Below are 22672 nucleotides of genomic sequence, written 5' to 3' on the forward strand. Positions count from 1 at the left end.
ACTGTAAGGCTGGGCATCCAGATGGCAGATGAAATTTAATGTGGACAAATGCAAAGGTTCAAAGAAGAGCAACCAAAATGATAAAGGAGATGGAGTTCCTCCTGTATAAGGAAAGGCTAAAGAGGATATAGGGCTCTTCAGCTTGGAAAAGAGATAGCAGAGTGGGGAGATGATTGAGGTCTATAAAATGGTGAGCAGTGTAGAATGGATAGAAGTGAATCGATTTTTCACTGTTTCAAAAAGTACAAAGATGATGGGACAATCAATGAAATTACACAGAAATACTTTTAAAATAAATAGGAGGAAATTATTTTTTCACTCAAAGAATAGTTGAGCTCTGGAACTCTCTGCCGGAGGATGTGGTAACGGGGGTTAGTGTATCTGGGTTTAAAATAAGGTTTGGACAAGTTCCTGGAGGAAAAGCTTATAGTCTGTTATTGAGATGGACATGGGCGATGCCACTGCTTGCCCTAGGATTGGTAGCATGGAATGGTGCTACTAATTGGGTTTCTGCCTGGTACTTTTGACGTGGATTGACCATTATTGCAAGCTGGATACTGGGCTAGATGGACCATTGGTCTAACCCATTATGGCTATTCTTATCGTTGTGGTAATAGTGCCTAATGATCTCAGATTGCCAAAACAATGTGACAAATAGCTAGAAGCGGAGGGATGCTGGGATATACAGGGAGAGGCATAATCAGCAGAAAAAAAGGTGATCATGCCTATGTACTGGTCATTGCTGAGGCTTCACTTGCAGTAGTATGTTGAGTTTTAGAAGCTGTATCTCAAAAAAGAAAGAGAGGCTAGAGATGATTCAGAATAAGGCAACCAAAATGGTTTGGGGATCTACCTCAGAAGGCAAATAAGATGAGATTCTGGTTTCTAGTCAAGTATGTAAATAAATTATACCCTAGCGAAAGGTGGTGGATGTCTTGAATTTCCTCACAGAGAAGGTGCTAAAGAAAAACAGTTGTGGTATTCAAAAAAATGGATTTGATAAACACAGGAGATCCCTAAAGGCAAAAAGCTAGAAATGAGGCAGTGGAATCATCTGAACAAAGCCACAGTTGAAACCCAGGGTAACATTGGGAATAACCTGCACAAAGTGGTAGTTAGAGCTCTAAAACCGTTCGATCTATAAGAAAGAATTGGAGGTAATGTGCACAGAAGTCAGTTGAGGGACAAGGGAGAAGAGTACTGGGTTTTGGTTTCCATATGGGAATTTGTAGAGCCGCTGCTTGGCAGATAGGATGGGCCATATGGTTGTTGTTTGCTATCATTTACTCTGTTGCTAGATGTGGTCTGTTAGCCAATTTGATAATGTCCTTTAAGCTACTGCGGTTCCTAGTCTGTTAGAAACAGACTGGTTAAGAGCGTGGTTTATTTAATTATTTTTTTACAGCCCACCGATCTAACATACTTGGTGGATAATAATGCAACATACATAAATAGATACAAATATTTCAGCCCTAAAAGCAAATCATCTCCTGAAGAAATAAAAATGCTTTTACTTTTTCTAAAATCAAGCACATCTCTCAAGGTCCTAATATTTACAGGCAGCATATTCCACAGGTCAGTACCAAAAAAAGAAAAGGCCTGGCTACATGTTTAGCAGTATATGCTTCTTTTAAGAAATGGAATTTAAAGATGGTTATGTTAGTCATTTACTAGGTCAGGATCATTTTATAGTCCAGTGTGTGCATGAGGCTTTGATAGGAAAGTAGAAAGTACTATGGATTGATGTGACACAATTAGAGGTATAGAGAGAGTAAGAGACAAGTGCGTAAAGTTCACTTGCTCTTCAGACTGAAGTTACTGCATCGCAAAAGAAAACTTTCCAAGATTAGTATATCAGCTCTGTTGATTGCATAACTTCAAATCAAATGCGTTTTTGTGAGCTGAACTAGACTCACCTTGAGGTCCCATGAAACTGGCTTTTTTGTAATTGGGAGTTTTATGTGCCTCAGTACCTTCATTCATTTGAACATTAATAGAGGCAGCAACACATGCTGTCTATTTGAGATTGATAGACTATTGCACTCAGATGTGCTTTTACTGAAGTTTTATTGACCAGATGATGAAAAGTAAAACAAGACAGTGAAGTAGATTTCACAGTGAGCAGGTAAAAGGGTTGCATCTTTCTTATACACACCAGATTGAGAATCTGTGCCATTTAAAGTGAGAAAGGTGGAAGGCCTTCAACCAACCACCTATCTGAAACCAAAATTAGTGAAAAGCAAGCTCCCACTGCAAGCCGAAAAAGAAGAGAATGGCACATGTCCCTGCAATATACCAGACTGCAAAGTGTGCCAACACATTTCACAGGATCCCACAGTCAGTCACATGGGAAAAAACATCCAGTATAAGGGGATCTTTTACATGCTCATTGTCAAATGTGGTATATATAATTCAATGCGAAAAGTGTGAAGAAGGGTTCCCTATTGCAGAGACAAGCCAGCTGCTAAAGACAAGAATCAATTTACACAGACAACATATTAACCATCACAATGTCAACCAGCATGTCACCTCTTTGGGACAGCACTTTACAAAACCAGAACACTGCATCAATGATTTTAGGGTGAGAATACTTAAAGGAAATTTTAAGACAATCGAAGAACGGGAAGACATTTGAAGTCAAAATGATGAAATATTTTGACACCCACCAGACAGACAAAATCTGGTTTTCTATCCCATTATGAACCATAAAATGATAATTTTTTTAACCTAACCCTCTCCACCCTCTTTACTTATATATTCTGATAAGTCAACATTTGCTCATTTTTGATGTGAAGGTGGTGTTTTTGAAAGTTAATAAAAATGTATTAAGTTAATCCAGTAAAAAAGATAATATTTTTTTCTATGTTTTATTTCTATTTACTATCTTTAAAACTGGACTAACAAGGCTACCGTATCACTTTTCTAATATATATTTCATTTTAGTACCATTTCCCTATTAACACTAAGTTGATCAGTACTTGTGCTTGAAAACAATCATCCCAGGTTTCTCTCATAGGATCAAGCTTCTGCCAAAGTACAACATATTGAATAATATAAGTGATCGTTAATATTGGATTTACTGGATACCTTTACTAACGATTGTATATATCACAGGAATCCTTTGAATTATTCATTTGTGAAACTAGCCACTGGATTTGTAGAAGTTTGATTAAAGCACTGCATCATATCCAACATTTGGCCTGCTGCCCTCAAAGAATACCTGCAACAAGTAAGTATCTTTGCTTTCTCTGAGGACAGTAAGGCCTATAATTCTCACAAGTGGTGAATCCCTAGCTACCAGGCTCACCGAAAACAACAACCGTAGATCAATTGGGCCTTGCAGTGGCGAGGACACAACACAGATCCCAACCTGAAGCTATATACAATCTGTGTGAGTGCAGCCTGGAACAGAATAAAATGGGCCTAGAAGGGTACAGTTGGATTCTAGACCCCAAACAAATTCTGCAGTACTGTCTGTCCAAACCAACTGTTGCATTGGGTGTCCTGCTGTAGGCAGTAATCCATGTACAAAATGGCATGCTACATACAAAGGGGATTTTTATACTCAAATCACTTCAATCAGAGATACTAAAATGTATATATTCAAGCCACATTGGTAGTGAAGCATGTTACTGACTGACCCATGCTACCCTTTACTGGTCTAACATGCAAGGTGAGATCAAAGAGCAATTGTTTCACCTACAACAAATATGCATGTGAGCAGCAGAAGGAAATAATGTCACATGACATACCAGTACATTTGTGGCAGATTGTCAGCATGGACTTATTTGATGTTGCTGGGAAAGAGTTTCTGTTGATAGTGAATAATTTTTCAGACGTGGGAAATTGAACTTCTCCCAGATATGTCTGCTGAAGCAGTAATCAAGTGTTGCAAGGTACAGTTTTCATATTTTGGCAAACCTGATCAAGTGGCTCAGTCTGAGATAATGGTCCTCTATTTACTTGCATGCAACTTAATGCCATGTGGGAGTTTAAATATGTTACATACATCGCAAAGGCACTCACAGGCTAATAGCAAAGCTGCTTTGAAGACCGGGAAGAACTTATGGAAGAAAGCAAACAGGGATGGTGTAGACCCATGTAAAGCTATACTACATTGGAGGAACACACCAAGAGATGGCTGTTAAGGAAACTGAAGACATTACTGCCACTAGCCATTAAGCTGCTCGAGCCCTGTGTCATACTAGATATAGCAGATAAAACTTGCCTTCTCTATTGAGGTTTGTCAAAATATGACCTATCTGCAAGAGATTTGCCCCAGTTGAATATTGGGGACTCGGTCCACAGGAAACCAATGCCAGAAGATCATATGAAGGTTTCACCATACTCATATTTAGTGGACACTGAACAGGGCATACCCAGATGTCCATTGGGGGACAACGACATATTTACTCTTTCTTGCCCCCTCCCTACTGTGTTTAAATTGTAGCTTTCTAGATGCTGTGACCAGAATTGCACACAGTGTTCAAGATCTTCCATGCTTTAAAAAAGGAAGGAAGGAAGTCCAAACGACAGCGGGCATGGTTAAAAAGTGAGGTGAAGGAAGCTATTGGAGCTAAAAGAAAATCCTTCTTTCAAAAAATGGAAGAAGGAACCAATGGAAAATAATAAGAAACAGCATAAGGAATGTCAAGTCAAATACAAAGCGCTGATAAGGAAGGCTAAGAGGGACTTTGAAAAAAAGATTGTATTGGAGGCAAAAACACATAGTAAAATTTTAGGTATATTAAAAGCAAGAAGCCAGCAAAAGAATCGGTTGGACCGCTAGATGACTGAGGGGTAAAAGGGGCAATAAGCGAAGACAAAGCCATAGCAGAGAGATTAAATGAATTCTTTGCTTCGGTGTTCACCGAGGAAGATTTGGGAGAGATACCAGTGCCAGAAATGGTATTCAAAGCTGATGAGTCAGAGAAACTGAATGAAATCTCTATAAACCTGGAGGATGTAATGGAGCAGTTTAACAAATTGAAGAGTAGCAAATCTCTTCGACTGGATGGTATTCATCCCAAAGTACTGATAGAACTGAAAAATGAACTTGTGGAACTGTTGTTAGTAATATGTAATTTATCTTTAAACTCGAGTGTGGTACCGGAAGATTGGAGGGTAGCCAATGTAATGCCGATTTTTAAAAAAGGTTCCAGAGGAGATCCAGGAAATTATAGACCGGTGAGAGCCTGACGTCGGTGCCAGGCAAAATGGTAGAGACAATTATAAAGAATAAAATTACAGAGCATATTCAAAAGCATTGATTAATGAGACAAAGCCAACATAGATTTAGTGAAGGAAAATCGTGCCTCACCAATCTATTACATTTCTTTGAAGGGCTGAACAAACGTGGATAAAGGTAACATAGTAACACAGTAGATGACGGCAGAAAAAGACCTGCACGGTCCACCCAGTCTAATCAACAAGATAAACTCACATGTGCCATTTTTTGTGTATACCTTACCTTGATTTGTACCTGTCTTTTTCAGGGCACAGACCGTATAAGTCTGCCCAGCACTATCCCCACCTCCCAACCACCAGCCCTGCCTCCCACCACTGGCTAAGCTTCTGGGGATCCCTTCCTTGATATTATATTTCTGGATTTTCAAAAGGTGTTTGACAAAGTACCTTATGAAAGACTCCAGAGGAAATTGGAGAGTCATGGGCTAGGAGGTAGTGTCCTATTGTGGATTAAAAACTGGTTAAAAGAAAACAGAGAGTAGGGTTGAATGGTCAGTATTCTCAATGGAGAAGGGTAGATAGTGGGGTTCCCAGGGGTCTGTGCTGGGACCACTGCTTTTTAACATATTTATAAATGATCTAGAGATAGGAGTAACTGGTGAGGTAATTAAATTTGCTGATGACACAAAGTTATTCAAAGTTGTTAATTCGCAAGAGGATTGTAAAAATTACAAGAGGACCTTACGAGACCAGGCATCTAAATGGCGGATGACGTTTAATGTGAGTAAGTGCAAAGTGGTGCATGTGGGAATGAGGAACCCAAATTATAGCTATGTCATGCAAGGTTCCACGTTAGGAGTTACGGACCAAGGAAGGGATCTAGGTGTTATCGTTGATGATATGTTGAAACCTGCTCAGTGTGCTGCGGCAGCTAATAAAGCAATCAGAATGTTAGGTATTATTAGGAAAACAAAAATGAGAACGTTATAATGCCTTTATATTGCTCTGTGGTGCAACCACACCTCGAATATTGTGTTCAATTCTGGTCGCCGCATCTCAAAAAAAAAAGATATAGCAGAATTAGAAAAGGTGCAGAGAAGGGCGACAAAAAGGATTAAAGGGATGGGACGACTTCCCTATGAGGAAAGGCTAAAGCAGCTGGGGCTCTTCAGCTTGGAGAAAAGAGGGCTGAGGGGAGATAGAGGTCTATAAAATAATGAGTGGAGTGGAATGGGTAGATGTGAAGTGTCTGTTTACGCTTTACAAAAATGAAGCTACAAAGTAGTAAATTTAAAATGAATCAGAGAAAATGTTTCTTCACCCAGTGTAATTCATCTTTGGAATTCATTGCCAGAAAATGTGGTAAAGGTGGTTAGCTTAGCAGAGTTTAAAAGAGGTTTGGACGGCTTCCTAAAGGAAAAGTCCATAGACCATTATTAAACTGGACTTGATTGAAAATCCACTATTTCTGGGATAAGCAGCATAAAATGTTTTGTACTTTTGGGAGGATTTTGCCAGGTAATTGTGACCTGTATTGACCACTGTTGGAAATAGGATGCTGGGCTTGATGGAACTTTGGTCTGTCCCAGTATGGCAATACTTATGTACTTATCCAAATCTTTTTAAAACCCCACTAAGCTATTGTGATGTGGAATTAACAGCAAAATAGTTGACTGTAAAAATGGTTTCAATTAAGGATGACAATACAAGGAACTGGAGCAAATCTTGGTGAATCAGGTTGTCACTGGTCAATTTGACAGCGCAACAGCAATTTTTTTTTGTTACATTTGTACCCCGTGCTTTCCCACTCATGGCAGACTCAATGCGGCGGGCAATGGAGGGTTAAGTGACTTGCCCAGAGTCACAAGGAGCTGCCTGTGCTGGGAATTGAACTCAGTTCCTCAGGACCAAAGTCCACCACCCTAACCACTAGGCCACTCCTCCACTAATTCACTGGTCCAGTTGATATTCACCTAAAGGTATTAAAAATTCAACATGCAGTTGAATCCATATTAGTAATTTGTAACTGTCATTAATTATGTACAAGGCAGAGGAGCTGAGCTCTAGGGAAGGGCTATAAGAAACAAGGCCCTTAGTGGTATACTCTGTTAACTTGTCTTTGCCTCTTGTATTATGGTGTTATTGATTTTGCTGTCAAATTGTGCTTATAGTCTGGGAATACCAACATGCAGATTTGTTTATAATTAGGGGGAGGGGGGTTCTCATTGTAAAATGCTATCAACATGTTTGAATTGTCTTTTCCTTTTATCTGGTTTAATAAAAATGATTGAAACAAAACCCCCACTAAGCTAATTGCTTTTACTACATTCTCTGGCAACGAATTCCGGAGTTTAATTACATATTGAGTAAAGAAATATTTTCTCTGATTTGTTTTAAATTTACTACTTTGTAGTTTTCATTGCATGCCCATTAGACCTAGTATTTTTGGAAAGAGTAAACAAGCGATTCACATCTACCACTCCACTCATTATTTTATAGAACTCTATCATACCTCCACTCAGCCATCTTTTCTCTAAGCTGAAGAGCCCTAGGTGCTTCAGCCTTTCCTCATAGGGAAGTTGTCCCATCCTCTTTATCATTTTTGTCACTCTGTACCGTTTCTAATTCCACTTATCGTTTTTGAGATGCAGTGACCAGAATTGCACACAGTATTCGAGGTGTGATTGCACCATGGAGCGATACAAAGGCATTATATCCTTTTTTTATTTTCCATTCCTTTCCTAATAATACCTAACATTCTATTTGCTTTCTTAGCTGCTGCCGCACACTGAGCAGAGGGTTTCAATGTATCTTCAACAATGGCACCTGGATCCCTTTCCTGGTCGGTGATTCCTAATGTGGAACCTTGTATTATGTAGCTATGTTTAGGGTTCCCCTTTCCCACATGCATCACTTTGTACTTGCTCACATTAAACGTCATCTGCCATTTGGATGTTGTCTACTTCTGTCTTTGCCTCTGAGACGAGTAACCTTCTGGAGGGTGGACCCTTGCCCCCCAGGCAAGAAAACCTCTGGTTCTCCGAGGACAAGCAGGCTGCTTGTTCTCATGACTGGGTGACGTCCGCGGCAGCCCCCACCAACCGGAAAAGGCTTCGCGGGACGGTCGGCACGCAGGGCACGCCCACCGCGCATGCGCGGCCGTCTTCCCGCCCGTGCGCGACCGCTCCCGCCAGTTCCTTTTTTTCCGCGTCTGGAGAGAGTCGTGCTTTGCCGCTCTCTCTGCTTTCAGCCGCCGGAAAGTCGATCGCGTTTACGCAGATCGTTGTTTTTTCTATTTAGTTTGTTACCGCCGGTTTCCTTTTTCTTTTTAAAAAAAAAAAAAAAACCTGAGCGTGTGGAGCACGCGCTCCCTTTTTCCCTCGTTTCCAGCGGGGACGCCGCGTTGCGGCCTAGTGGCCGCACGGTCGGTTTCTTTTTTCGAGGTGTGATTTTCGCCACCATTGACGACTTTGACTTCGCCGACGCGAGTTTTCCGTCGATGTCCTCGAAGGTCCCGAGTGGATTTAAAAAGTGTGGTCGCTGCGGCCGGCCGATCTCGCAGACCGACACCCACGCTTGGTGCCTCCAGTGCCTCGGGCCGGAGCATAATATCAAGTCGTGTTCCCTGTGTCTCGGTCTCCGGAAACGGACTCAAGTTGCGAGGCAAGTTCTGCGGGACCGTCTTTTTGGAACTTGCGCCGGCCCCTCGACGTCGACCTCGACGGCATCGGTATCGACGCCCGGCCCTTCGGTACCGGTATCGATGCCCGAGACATCGGCACCGATGGCATCGACCCCAGGAGAACAGGTCCCGTCGGCCCGCCGGTCCGCCGGCGAGGGTGGAGGTGAGCGGCCGCGTGGGCAGTCGGCCCCGGTCACTCCCTCAGCCCGTGGTCCACGGGACCGAACCCTGTCTGACCCGGCTCCTCGAGACCGAGGGGGATCGTCCTCCTCCTCCTCCATACCTCCCGGCGCCGGTGACGCGCATCGAAAAAAGGACAAGAAGCGTCGTCACCGGTCGCCCTCGGTGCATCCGGACATCGGAGAGGAGGCGACGCCGAAGCGTCATCGCCGAGAGGAGAGGTCCCCGTCGGTTGTGGAGGTACCAACGCGCCAGGGTTCCGGCACCTCGGTGCCGTCTCCTGGCCCCCATCAGCTTCTGGCACCGACACCCCTACCGGCCCCACCGCCTTTCCCGGCAGCGGGCCTGGACGAGTGCCTCAGAGCCATCCTTCCGGGGATCCTAGAAGGGCTGATGCGCCAGGCTGTGTGCCGATGTCTGTGGCGCCGGCGAGCTCTAGCCCGGCGCCGGGGCCGTCGACATCGCCGCCGCTTGCGGCGCCGGTCTCGACCGCCACGCAGGTGGAGTCCCCGTCGATGGAGGGAGCTCCGTCCCCACCGACGCGGGAGTCCACCGCTCAACGACACCGAGACCTCTGTGCCTCGACGTCGAGCCGGGCCCGGTTCAGGACTCAGCTACATGAGCTTATGTCCGATACCGAGGATGAGGCCTCGTGGGGGGAAGAGGAGGACCCTAGATATTTCTCCTCAGAGGAGTCTACGGGCCTTCCCTCGGACCCCACGCCTTCACCGGAGAGGAAGCTCTCACCTCCTGAGAGTCTCTCCTTTGCCTCCTTTGTGCGGGATATGTCTATTAGCATTCCCTTTCCCGTGGTCTCTGTGGAAGAGCCGAGGGCCGAGATGCTCGAGGTCCTCGACTATCCATCACCACCTAGAGAGTCCTCCACGGTGCCGCTGCACAATGTCCTCAAGGAGACACTGCTTCAGAACTGGATGCGACCGTTAACTAACCCCACCATTCCCAAGAAAGCAGAGTCCCAGTACAGGATCCACTCTGACCCAGAGTTAATGCGGCCCCAACTGCCCCATGACTCGGCGGTCGTGGATTCTGCTCTCAAGAGGGCACGGAGTTCGAGGGATACCGCCTCGGCGCCCCCGGGGCGGGAGTCTCGCACTCTGGACTCGTTTGGGAGGAAGGCCTACCAATCCTCCATGCTCGTGACCCGCATCCAGTCATACCTGCTCTATATGAGCATCCACATGCGGACTAATGTGCAACAACTGGCGGACCTGGTCGATAAGCTCCCGCCGGAGCAGTCCAGGCCTTATCAGGAGGTGGTCAGGCAGCTGAAGGCGTGCAGAAAGTTCCTGTCCAGGGGTATCTATGACACCTGTGACGTGGCATCTCGTGCTGCGGCCCAAGGTACAGTGATGCGCAGGCTCTCATGGCTGCGTGCCTCTGACCTGGACAACCGCACCCAGCAGAGACTGGCCGACGTCCCTTGCCGGGGGGATAACATTTTTGGTGAGAAGGTCGAGCAGCTGGTGGACCAACTGCATCAGCGGGAAACCGCCCTTGACAAGCTCTCCCACCGGGCACCTTCAGCATCCACCTCAGCAGGTGGACGTTTTTCCCGGGCCCGGCAGGCTGCGCCCTATTCTTTTGCAAAGCGTAGGTACAACCAGCCGGCCCGAAGGCCTCGCCAGGCACAGGGACAGCCCCAGCGCGCTCGTTCTCATCAACAGCGTGCGCCTAAGCAGCCCCCTGCGCCTCCACAGCAAAAGCCGGGGACGGGCTTTTGACTGGATCCTCGGGAACATAGCCGCCCTCAAAGTGTCCATACCGGACGATCTGCCGGTCGGGGGGAGGTTAAGTTTTTTTCACCAAAGGTGGCCTCTCATAACCTCCGACCAGTGGGTTCTCCAAATAGTGCGGTGCGGATACGCCCTGAATTTGGCCTCCCTGCCTCCAAATTGTCCTCCGGGAGCTCAATCTTTCAGCTCCCATCACAAGCAGGTACTTGCAGAGGAACTCTCCGCCCTTCTCAGCGCCAATGCGGTCGAGCCCGTACCACCCGGGCAGGAAGGGCAGGGATTCTATTCCAGGTACTTCCTTGTGGAAAAGAAAACGGGGGATGCGTCCCATCCTAGACCTGAGAGGCCTGAACAAATTCCTGGTCAAAGAAAAGTTCAGGATGCTTTCCTTGGGCACCCTTCTGCCAATGATTCAGAAAAACGACTGGCTATGTTCCCTGGATTTAAAGGACGCATATACTCACATACCGATACTGCCAGCTCACAGACAGTATCTCAGATTCCGCCTGGGCGCACGGCACTTTCAATATTGTGTGCTGCCCTTTGGGCTCGCCTCTGCTCCACGAGTGTTTACCAAGTGCCTTGTGGTGGTAGCGGCCTACCTACGCAAGCTGGGAGTGCACGTGTTCCCATATCTCGACGATTGGCTGGTCAAGAACACCTCGGAGGCGGGAGCCCTCCGGTCTATGCAGAGCACTACTCGACTTCTGGAGCTGCTGGGGTTTGTGATAAATTACCCGAAGTCCCATCTCCAGCCAACACAGTCTCTGGAATTCATAGGAGCTCTGCTGAATGCCCAGACGGCTCAGGCCTACCTTCCCGAAGCGAGGGCCACCAATCTCCTGGCCCTGGCTTCGCAGACCAGAGCGTCTCAGCAGGTCACAGCTCGGCAGATGTTGAGACTTCTGGGTCATATGGCCTCCACAGTTCATGTGACTCCCATGGCTCGTCTTCACATGAGATCTGCTCAATGGACCCTAGCTTCCCAGTGGTTTCAAGCCACCGGGGATCTAGAAGATGTCATCCGCCTCTCCACCAGTTGCCGCACTTCACTGCTCTGGTGGACCATCCGGACCAATTTGACCCTGGGACGTCCATTCCAAATTCCGCAGCCCACGAAAGTGCTGACGACGGATGCATCTCGCCTGGGGTGGGGAGCTCATGTCGATGGGCTTCACACCCAGGGTCTGTGGTCCCTCCAGGAAAAGGATCTGCAGATCAACCTCCTGGAGCTCCGCGCGATCTGGAACGCACTGAAGGCTTTCAGAGATCGGCTGTCCTACCAAATTATCCAAATTCGGACAGACAATCAGGTTGCAATGTATTACGTCAACAAGCAGGGGGGCACCGGATCTCGCCCCCTGTGTCAGGAAGCCGTCGGGATGTGGCGTTGGGCGTGCCGGTTTGGCATGCTCCTCCAAGCCACGTACCTGGCAGGCGTAAACAACAGTCTGGCCGACAGACTGAGCAGAGTCATGCAACCGCACGAGTGGTCGCTCCATTCCAGAGTGGTACGCAAGATCTTCCGAGAGTGGGGCACCCCCTCGGTGGACCTTTTCGCCTCTCAGACCAACCACAAGCTGCCTCTGTTCTGTTCCAGACTTCAGACACACGGCAGGCTAGCGTCAGATGCCTTTCTCCTTCATTGGGGGACCGGCCTCCTGTATGCTTATCCTCCCATACCTTTGGTGGGGAAGACCTTACTGAAGCTCAAGCAAGACCGCGGCACCATGATTCTGATAACGCCCTTTTGGCCCCGTCAGATCTGGTTCCCTCTTCTTCTGGAGTTGTCCTCAGAAGAACCGTGGAGATTGGAGTGTTTTCCGACTCTCATTTCGCAGAACGACGGAGCGTTGCTGCACCCCAACCTTCAATCCCTGGCTCTCACGGCCTGGATGTTGAGGGCGTAGACTTCGCTGCGTTGGGTCTGTCTGAGGGTGTCTCCCGGGTCTTGCTTGCCTCTAGGAAGGATTCCACTAAAAAGAGTTACTTTTTCAAGTGGAGGAGGTTTGTCGTTTGGTGTGAGAGCAAGGCCCTAGAACCTCGTTCTTGCCCTGCACAGAACCTGCTTGAATACCTTCTGCACTTATCAGAGTCTGGCCTCAAGACCAACTCAGTAAGGAATCACCTTAGTGCGATTAGTGCTTACCATTATCGTGTGGAAGGTAAAGCCATCTCTGGAGAGCCTTTAGTCGTTCGATTCATGAGAGGCTTGCTTTTGTCAAAGCCCCCTATCAAGCCTCCTACAGTGTCATGGGATCTCAACGTCGTCCTCACCCAGCTGATGAAACCTCCTTTTGAGCCACTGAATTCCTGCCATCTGAAGTACTTGACCTGGAAGGTCATTTTCTTGGTGGCAGTTACTTCAGCTCGTAGGGTCAGTGAGCTTCAAGCCCTGGTAGCTCATGCTCCGTATACCAAATTTCATCACGAGTAGTGCTCCGCACCCACCCAAAGTTCCTGCCGAAGGTGGTGTCGGAGTTCCATCTTAATCAGTCAATTGTCTTGCCAACATTCTTCCCCAGGCCGCATACCCGCCCTACTGAACGTCAGTTGCACACATTGGACTGCAAGAGAGCATTGGCCTTCTACTTGGAGCGGACACAGCCCCACAGACAGTCCGCCCAATTGTTTGTTTCGTTCGACCCTAACAGGCTAGGGGTCGCTGTCAGGAAACGCACCATCTCCAATTGGCTAGCAGATTGCATTTCCTTCACTTACGCCCAGGCTGGGCTGGCTCTTGAGGGTCATGTCACGGCTCATAGTGTCAGAGCCATGGCAGCGTCAGTGGCCCACTTGAAGTCAGCCACTATTGAAGAGATTTGCAAGGCTGCGACGTGGTCATCTGTCCACACATTCACATCACATTACTGCCTCCAGCAGGATACCCGACGCGACAGTCGGTTCGGGCAGTCGGTGCTGCAGAATCTGTTTGGGGTGTAAATCCAACTCCACCCTCCAGGACCCGAATTTATTCTGGTCAGGCTGCACTCTCAGTTAGTTGTTCTTCGTAGGTCAATTTCTGTTATACCCTCGCCGTTGCGAGGTTCCATTGACCTGGGTTCTTGTTTTGAGTGAGCCTGAGAGCTAGGGATACCCCAGTCGTGAGAACAAGCAGCCTGCTTGTCCTCGGAGAAAGTGAATGATACATACCTGTAGCAGGTGTTCTCCGAGGACAGCAGGCTGATTGTTCTCACCTACCCTCCCTCCTCCCCTTTGGAGTTGTGTTTCATATTTTATTGCTTGTCATTCAACTGGCGGGAGCGGTCGCGCACGGGCGGGAAGACGGCCGCGCATGCGCGGTGGGCATGCCCTGCGTGCCGACCGTCCCGCGAAGCCTTTTCCGGTTGGTGGGGGCTGCCGCGGACGTCACCCAGTCGTGAGAACAATCAGCCTGCTGTCCTCGGAGAACACCTGCTACAGGTATGTATCATTCACTCTACCAAATAAATGTTAGACATAATAAATGGTCCGGTACTATGTACATTGAGCCTACAAATAGGTGGGGAAATGTGGGATATAAATGTAACAAATACATAAATGTTTATTCAAATTGTCAAAGAAGTCAATCAGTAATTATTGAAGTATCAACAAATAAACTCTCAATACAGTATAATATGTAGCAAATAAAAACAGAGTTTTCCCTGGGAGCCATCAATATGTCCACCTGCTAGTGTATTCACATTGAGGCGTGCCATCCTCAATTCTGTTTCCTCTTACTTTTTTCTTCCTTTCTTCATTATCTTAATTATAATTTCCATTCCTACCTAATGAATATGCATCTTTCCAGAATATTCTGTTTCCTGTTATGGCAAATCCTGTTTCGAGCACGTTCCATCAGCTTCAGTCATTTATTTCCTCATTATATTGACAGGGCCTGTCATGCACATAAGCAGGTGTTAAGTCTGCTCCCAGCTCAAGAAAAGCAAATAGCTATATTAAAATAAAAACTAGAAATATGTATGGTTTGCACCTTTCCTTGGCCTCTATGATATACAATGCCCAGTCTTGTAAGGTCCTCTTGTAATTTTTCACAATCCTCTTGCGATTTAACAACTTTGAATAACTTTGTGTCATCAGCAAATTTAATTACCTCACTAGTTACTCCCATCCCTAGATCATTTATAAATATGTTAAAAAGCAGCTGTCCCAGCACAGACCCCTGGAGAACCCCACTATCTACCCTTCTCCATTGAGAATTCTGACCATTTAATCCTACTCTGTTTTCTATCTTTTAACCAGTTTTTAATCCACAATAGAACATTACCTCCTATCCCATGACTCTCCAATTTCCTCTGGAGTCTTTCATGAGATACTTTGTCAAATGCCTTTTGAAAATCTAGATACACAATATCGACCGGCTCACCTTTATTCACATGTTTGTTCAGCCTTTCAAAGAAATGTAATAGATTGATGAGGCAAGATTTCCCTTCACTAAATCCATGTTGGCTTTGTCTCATTAATCCATGCTTTTGAATATGCTCTGTAATGCCATAGTCTACCATTTTGCCCGGCACTGATGTCAGGCTCACCAGTATATAATTTCCCAGATCACTTCTGGAACCTTTTTTTAAAAATTGGTGTTACATTGACAATCCTCCAATCTTCCGGTACCACGCTGGATTTTAAGGATAAATTACATATTACTAACAATAGTTCCGCAAGTTCATTTTTCAATTCTATCAGTACTCTGGGATGAATCCCATCCGGTCCAGGTGATTTGCTACTCTTCAGTTTGTAGAACTGCCCCATTACATCCTCCAGATTCATAGAGAATTCATTCAATTTCCCAACTCATCAGCTTCGAATACCATTTATGGCACCAGTATCTCACCCAAATCTTCTTCGGTGAAGACAAGCAAAGAATTAATTTAATCTCTCTGCTATGGCTTTGTCTTCCCTGAGTGCTCCTTTTACCTCTTGGTTATCTAGCGGTCCAACTGAGTTTTTGCTGTCTTCTTGCTTTTAATATACCTAAAACAATTTTTAGTATTTGTTTTTGCCTCCAGCGCAATCTTTTTTTCAAAGTTCCTCTTTGCCTTCCTTATCAGCGCTTTGTATTTGACTTGACATTCCTTATGCTGTTTCTTTTTATTTTCGGTTGGATCCTTCTTCCATTTTCTGAAGGCTTTTCTTTTAGCTCTAATAGCTTCCTTCGCCTCACTTTTTAACCATGTCGGTTGTCGTTTGGTCTTTCTTCCTCCTTTTTTAATAACACGGACTGTATTTGGCCTGGGCTGCCAGGATAGTATTTTTGAACAGCATCCATGCCTGATGTAAATTTTTGACCTTCACAGCTGCTACTCTAATTTTTTTTCACAGTTCTTCTCATTTTATCAGTCTCCTTTTTGAAAGTTAAATGCTAATGTACTGGAATTCCTGTGTGTACTTACTTCAAAGCCAGTATCAAATCTGATCATATTATGATTACTGTTATCCAGCAGTCCCAGCACCATTCATGTGCTCCACTAAGGACTAGGCCTAGAATTTTTCCTCCTCTTGTTGGATCCTGTACCAGCTGCTCCATAAAGCAGTCCTTGATTTTCTCATAAAGCAGTCCTTGATTTTCTCAAGGAATTTTACCTCCCTAGCATGCCCTGATTTTATATTTACCCAATCAGTATCGGGGTAATTGAAATCACCCATTATTATTGTTGCCTAGTTTGTTAGCCTCCCTAATTTCTGATAACATTTCTACTTCTGTCTGTTCATCCTGGTGAGGTGGTCAGTAGTACACTCCTATCACTATCCTTTTCCCCTTTACACATGGGATTTCAATCCATAGGGATTCCAAGATGTGTTTTGTTTCCTACAGAATTTTCAATCTATTTGATTCAAGGCCCTCCTTAACATACAGTGTTACCTCTCCACCAATTCAATCCACCCTACTACTACGATATAATTTGTACCCCGTTATGACAGTGTCCCACTGGGTTAGCCTCCTTCCACCAGGTCTCAGAGATGCCTATTGTATCTAATTTTTCATTTAGTGCAATATATTCTAACTCTCCCATCTTATTTCTTAGGCTTCTGGCATTCGCATATAGACATTTCAAACTGTTGGTTATTCCATCATGCTCAGCGATTGACAGTATTAATTTGCAATCTTTTGTCAGAATTTTACTTATGTTTCAAAATTTTTTTATTGAGAAATCAACCAATGAAACATTTCAGCATTCTCTATATGTTTGACTTAAGTAAACAGCACTCAGAACAATACAGAGTAAGAAAATCCCTCCTCAAATTTTTAAGTAACCCCCCCCCCCCCATTCCCAAACTTATACACCAACCTATTCAAGAGAACTGAGTTGTTGCCGACCTGATATAGCAGCAAGATTTACACCTTCCAAGAAAGAAGGCTTTTTGTGTGTGTGTGTGTGTGTGTGTGTGTGTGTGTGTGTGTGTGTGTGTGTGTGTGTCAACCATATGTTTGATGATCGATTAACCATCAGACTATAAGTTTTATTAATAACAACCCACTTGGAATGCAAACATATTACTCTACCTCTCTATACCCCACGCCACCATGCCCATAGACTTCTCCCATTCCCCATGGCCCTTGCTCATATGGCCCTCTCACCAAGACACCCCCCCTAAACTATCCCTTGAATCGGTCCAACATTAACCTCTCAATAGTCCCCCACCAACCCTCCCTCCCCCTCCTACCTCCCCCATTCCCAAACCCCCTATCTTCTACTCAAACTACAGCACAAACCGGACAGCTGTGGCTCCTAAAGCCACTATATCTTGTTCACTATTAAACTACGACCCTGAGGACTGAGAGACTGCAGAAATGGATCCCAGATCTGAAGAAACCTTCCTATGGCCCGATGACCCGCTTGCCGCGCTCGCCTCCCAGGAGGCTAGCAGATGTATTTGATTCCTCCAGTGCCAAAACTTAGGAGGATCCAAAGATGTCCAATATTGCAAAACCGTCTTCCGTGCCACTAAAACCAATTTACGACACAAAATACTAGCCAATGTAGGCATGGGGCGGAATGCCCTGAATTTATCCAACAAGAATTGAACTTCTGATCCTTGGATCATACATCCCACCAATTGAATTAGATATCTTCGAACTTGGGCCCAAAAATTACACACTTTAAGGCATGCCCACACAGCATGATAGGAGTGAGGGCCCTGCCCACATTTGGAACATGCCACGCCTCCATGCCCTCCCATATGTGCCAACTGAGCTCTAGTCATATATGCCCTTAATATCACCCTGTAACCACACTCCCTCAATCTTTCATCTGTTGTAAGGGACGCAGCGCCTCTCAACAAAGTAGCCACATTCCAATCCTCCAACAAGACACCTATATCCCATGCCCAACTATTTTTAATACTAGTGTAATCTTTACCTGGTGACTTCCTAATCAGCGATCTGTGAAGTCCTGAAACTGTAAGCTCATCATACGGCGTGTCTTGAAAGAATTCTCTAACCCGTACCCCTAAATGAACCCCCCCCCCCACGGATCCCTCTAAGGAGGCTATATAGTTTTATCTGTAGGCAAATCTATTCCCCCAAGACTCCCCCACCCGAGTCTGCAACTCCTCGTGACTGCGACCAACCCAGGGATATTAAGGGTGTACATCCAACGTTAACCTTATACCCAAACACTTGAAAGAATTATCTGCCCATCTCAAGGGAAAATCTCTCCCCCAATCATCTCTCAGGCGCTCAGACAAAGCCAACGCCTCTGATTTCGCCAACTTCAGGCGAAAGCCTGCATAGTCACCGTATTCCCGAAAAGTTTTCTAACAGCTGCTGAAGCGAAGACTGCGGGCTAGTAAGATGTACCAGAAGATCATCAGCATAAGCCGCAATTTTAAAGCAACAAAAGCCTACTGAAACTCCCTTAATCAATGGATTTTCCAAAATATCTCGCACAAGAAGGTCTAAAGTCAACACGAAAAGCAATGGCGACAGGGGACATCCCTGCCTCGTTCCCCTCTGAATCTCAAAGCTATCAGATTCTAAACCGTTAACCCACATCCTAGCTGTAGGATTAAAGTACAATGCTTTTACCGCGGACACAAATCGCCCCACCCCCCCCGTATGCTTCCAGTGTAGCAAAAAGAAATTCCCAGTGAACCCTGTCGAAGGCTTTCTCCGCGTCACCACTAATCAATAAAGATTGTAACCGGCATTGATGCCCATATTCTAAGGATGTCAATATACGCCTCAGATATTTTGCCACTGACCTCCCTCCAACAAACCCCACTTGGGCCTCATGTACTAAATCCGGTAAGTAGCACCCCAGTCTATTCGCCATTATCTTAGCCAACACCTTCTCCTCAAAATTTAACAAAGATATAGGCCAATAAGAAGCTAGCTTTTCCAGGTCCTTCCCTGGTTTAGGTAAAACTATAACTTGCGCCGACTCCAAAGTAGATGGCAATCGTTCTTAATCCACAATTTTATCCAGACACCTCGTAAGTGGAGCACTTATTTCTACTCCCATTAATTTATAAAATTCCGCTCGAAGTCTGTCTGGTCACGGAGTTTTTTGTAATGGGCTCCTAGCTATAACCAACTCTACCTCCTCTACCGCAATTGGGGCATTTAAACATTCAACCGCCTCCCGTGTGAGAGAAGGTAAGTTTAGGTTTTCCAAGAACATGTGACTGGCCACACCCTCTTCTTGCGGAGCTGAATACAGAGACCGGTAATATTCCCTAAAAGCTTTGCAGATCTCCTCATCTGACCTTAACCGGACTCCTTTACCATCCTTAACCACTAAAACCCGACGCACTCCTCCCTTCGGGCAAATAAGTTTTGCCATTAAGCTTCCTGCCTTGTTACCATAACGATATAACTGATATCGATAATACAGCTGAGATTTCACTGCCCTACTATGCAAGAGCTCGTTTAGAGACGTCTGCAGCTCTAGCATCCCTTATTTATGTTTCTCCGACTGGGTAGCCCCAAATTTCCTCGGTGCTTTACACAGCTGAGAGCTCAATCTCAAAATATCTCTATCTCTAACTTTCTTAACATGATGTGAATAACTTATAATTTCTCCCCTCATCACCGCTTTAGCTGCTTCCCAAAATAAAACCGGGTCTCCCTCATGCTCCACATTCAGCATTGCATATCTTTTCCACACTTCTACTAGTTTTTCCTTAAATACCATATCCTGAAATAACGCCAAAGGAAACTGTCACCGCCTAGAGCCCACCCGCCTGTTTTTATCCCTCCAATCCATCCAAACCCAAGCATGATCTGAAATAGCATATGGGCCTATTTCTGCCTGAGCGACTACCCCAAACAGTCCCCTCGAAACCAACAAATAGTCTATATGCGACTGGGTCGAATGTGCTCTCGAACAGTGTGTATAGTCTCTTTTCATGGGGTGTAATATCCGCCAAACATCCACTAAGTCTAACAGCTGGCTCAAATGAAGTAAACCCGCATTAAGATGATAAGGCATAGATTGTGTAGGTAGTGAACGATGCAATAGCAGATCCCAAACCGCATTAAACCCCCCACAATTAACTCCATATGCTGAAATCTTATCAGTAAGTTTGACAACTGTTGATAAAATTTCTTATCGTACTAGTTAGGGGCACATATATTGCATATAATCACTTTCTGCTGATTAACCACCACCTCTATCAACACATACCTTCCCTGTGGGTCCGCTTCTAACAATTTGATTGTATCTACCACTCCTTTTTTAACCAAAATAGCCACCCCTCCTTTCTTCTTCTGGGCCGGGGCCACCATACATTGCCCAACCCACCAGATTTGAAGCTTGGCATGTTCCAAATTATTAAGGTGAGTCTCCTGAAGTAATGCAATATTCACCCCATGCCTATGCAACTAACGCAGTATCTTGGACCTTTTTATTGGAGAGTTTATCCCTTCCATGTAACTACCTTCACCATTACATCAAAAATCACAATATACATACTTAATAACTGCATTCCCGAAGGGATGTGCCAGCCAGCATCCCCTCTCGTCTCCCAGTCTCCAAGGCCATCCCTCACCCTCATTGTCCCTTTCCCAGTCGTTTCTCCAGCTGTCCGGTACTATTGCATTCCTAACCCCCCCTCCTCCCCCCCCAAACCACCTTGTTCCTCCTCAGGAACTAGCGCTATAGACATTCTCCCTGCCAAACCCTTCAATCGCTTACCATGCCCGTTCCCATCAAGCCCCCCACCCACACACGCCTCTCACAATCCCAATACAGTAATAGCTCCCGAAGGCCATGAGCTAAAATTAGACTCCACGTCAAGAAAATCCTTTCCCTTCTAACCTTGCTATCCCTCCACCATCCCCAAATCCTTAAATGATACAATCCACCAAAACTGATTTCGTCAATGAAATCAAGAAAACATTTGTGGTTATAGACAGAAAGAAAGCAAAACCAAAACGCAACTCCCACTACTGTCTCTGTGGTTCCATATGTCATTTAAATTCACTACAGCTTCCTGAGCAACAATCTGCTCGTAAGAACCTTTCCACATTGGCCAATTGCCATGTCTCAACTTCCAGACTGTCACCAAAATCATTTCAGTCCTTTTCATATCTGAATATCATACTGTTAACCGGGCCGTCTTCACTTGGTGGTCTCCTTCACCAGCCCTGGCGTACGCTCCTCTTCTATGTCCGCCAAAAACGCCTGAGCATCATCCACTGCGTCAAAGGTTCTGGTATCGCCATTGTAGGTAACCTTCAGGGTGGCTGGATATAACAGGGCAAATCTCACTTTAAGAGAATATAGTTTTGAACATATAGGTGTAAATCGTTTCCGCTTTGCCGCCACCCCCGCGGAATAATCCTGAAAGCACCTCATAGTACAATTTTCAAATTGTAGGGTTTTACCCAATCTCAACTCGTTCAATATTGCCATCTTATGGACATAGTTTAGTATACGAATCATGACGACCCTCGGTCTTGCCTGCTGCTCTCTCCGGGGTCCCAACCGATGGGCTCTCTCGATTTGCAAGGGCCCCACGGCTTCTGGAAGACACAGCTCCTTTACAAACCATTGCTCCAAACAACCCACAAGCTCATGGTCCTTTATAGATTCTGGAAACCACACTATACGAAGATTATTTCATCAGGACCTATTTTCTAGGTCCTCAAACCTTCGCTTCCAACGCCGATATCTGATTTTTAAATGAGGTTTTGGTTTCCTCCACCACTCCCATCTTCCATTTCACTCGTACGTGTTAAACAACAAGCATAGTCCCTTGCCAAATCTTCAAGCTGGGTATGTACCTTTTCCAATTTTGTGTCCAGTGGTGCCAATCTGCGCTCAAGCAGGTCCTCTATTACCGAGGACATCTCCGCAGTAATCTCCGCTATCCACGTGGATGACACTGTGCGTCTGGGCTTGGAGGCGCAGCCATGACGTCAGTGCTCCCCAGTCAGAATTTTACTTAAAAGACGCCTGGTCTACTATGGTCTCTATTGCAACCTTGGTATCAGGATACCCTATCTTCCCTGTTTTAGTGATATCTTTGAAAGATACCATGTTCTGAACCATGCGTTTTTGAACAGCTGTTGGCCTTCCCTCCGTTTCTAGTTTAAAAGCTGCTCTATCTCCTTTTTAAATGCCGATGCCAACAGCCTGGTCCCACCCTGGTTAAGGTGGAGCCCATCATCCCGGAATAGGCTCCCTCTTCCCCAGAGTGTTGCCCAGTTCCTTACAATTCTAAAACCCTCCTCCCTGCACCATCGTCTCATGCATGCATTGAGACCCCGGAGCTGTACCTCTCTCTCTTGGGCCTTGTGCGTGGAACGAGGAGCTCTTTGGAAAATGCTACCCTAGAGGTTCTGGATTTGAGCTTTCTACCTAAGAGCTTAAATTTGGCTTCCAGAACCTCTCTCCCAAATTTTCCTGTATCACTTGTACCC

Source organism: Microcaecilia unicolor, chromosome 2, assembly GCF_901765095.1.
Source record: "Microcaecilia unicolor chromosome 2, aMicUni1.1, whole genome shotgun sequence".
Lineage (NCBI taxonomy): Eukaryota > Metazoa > Chordata > Amphibia > Gymnophiona > Siphonopidae > Microcaecilia > Microcaecilia unicolor.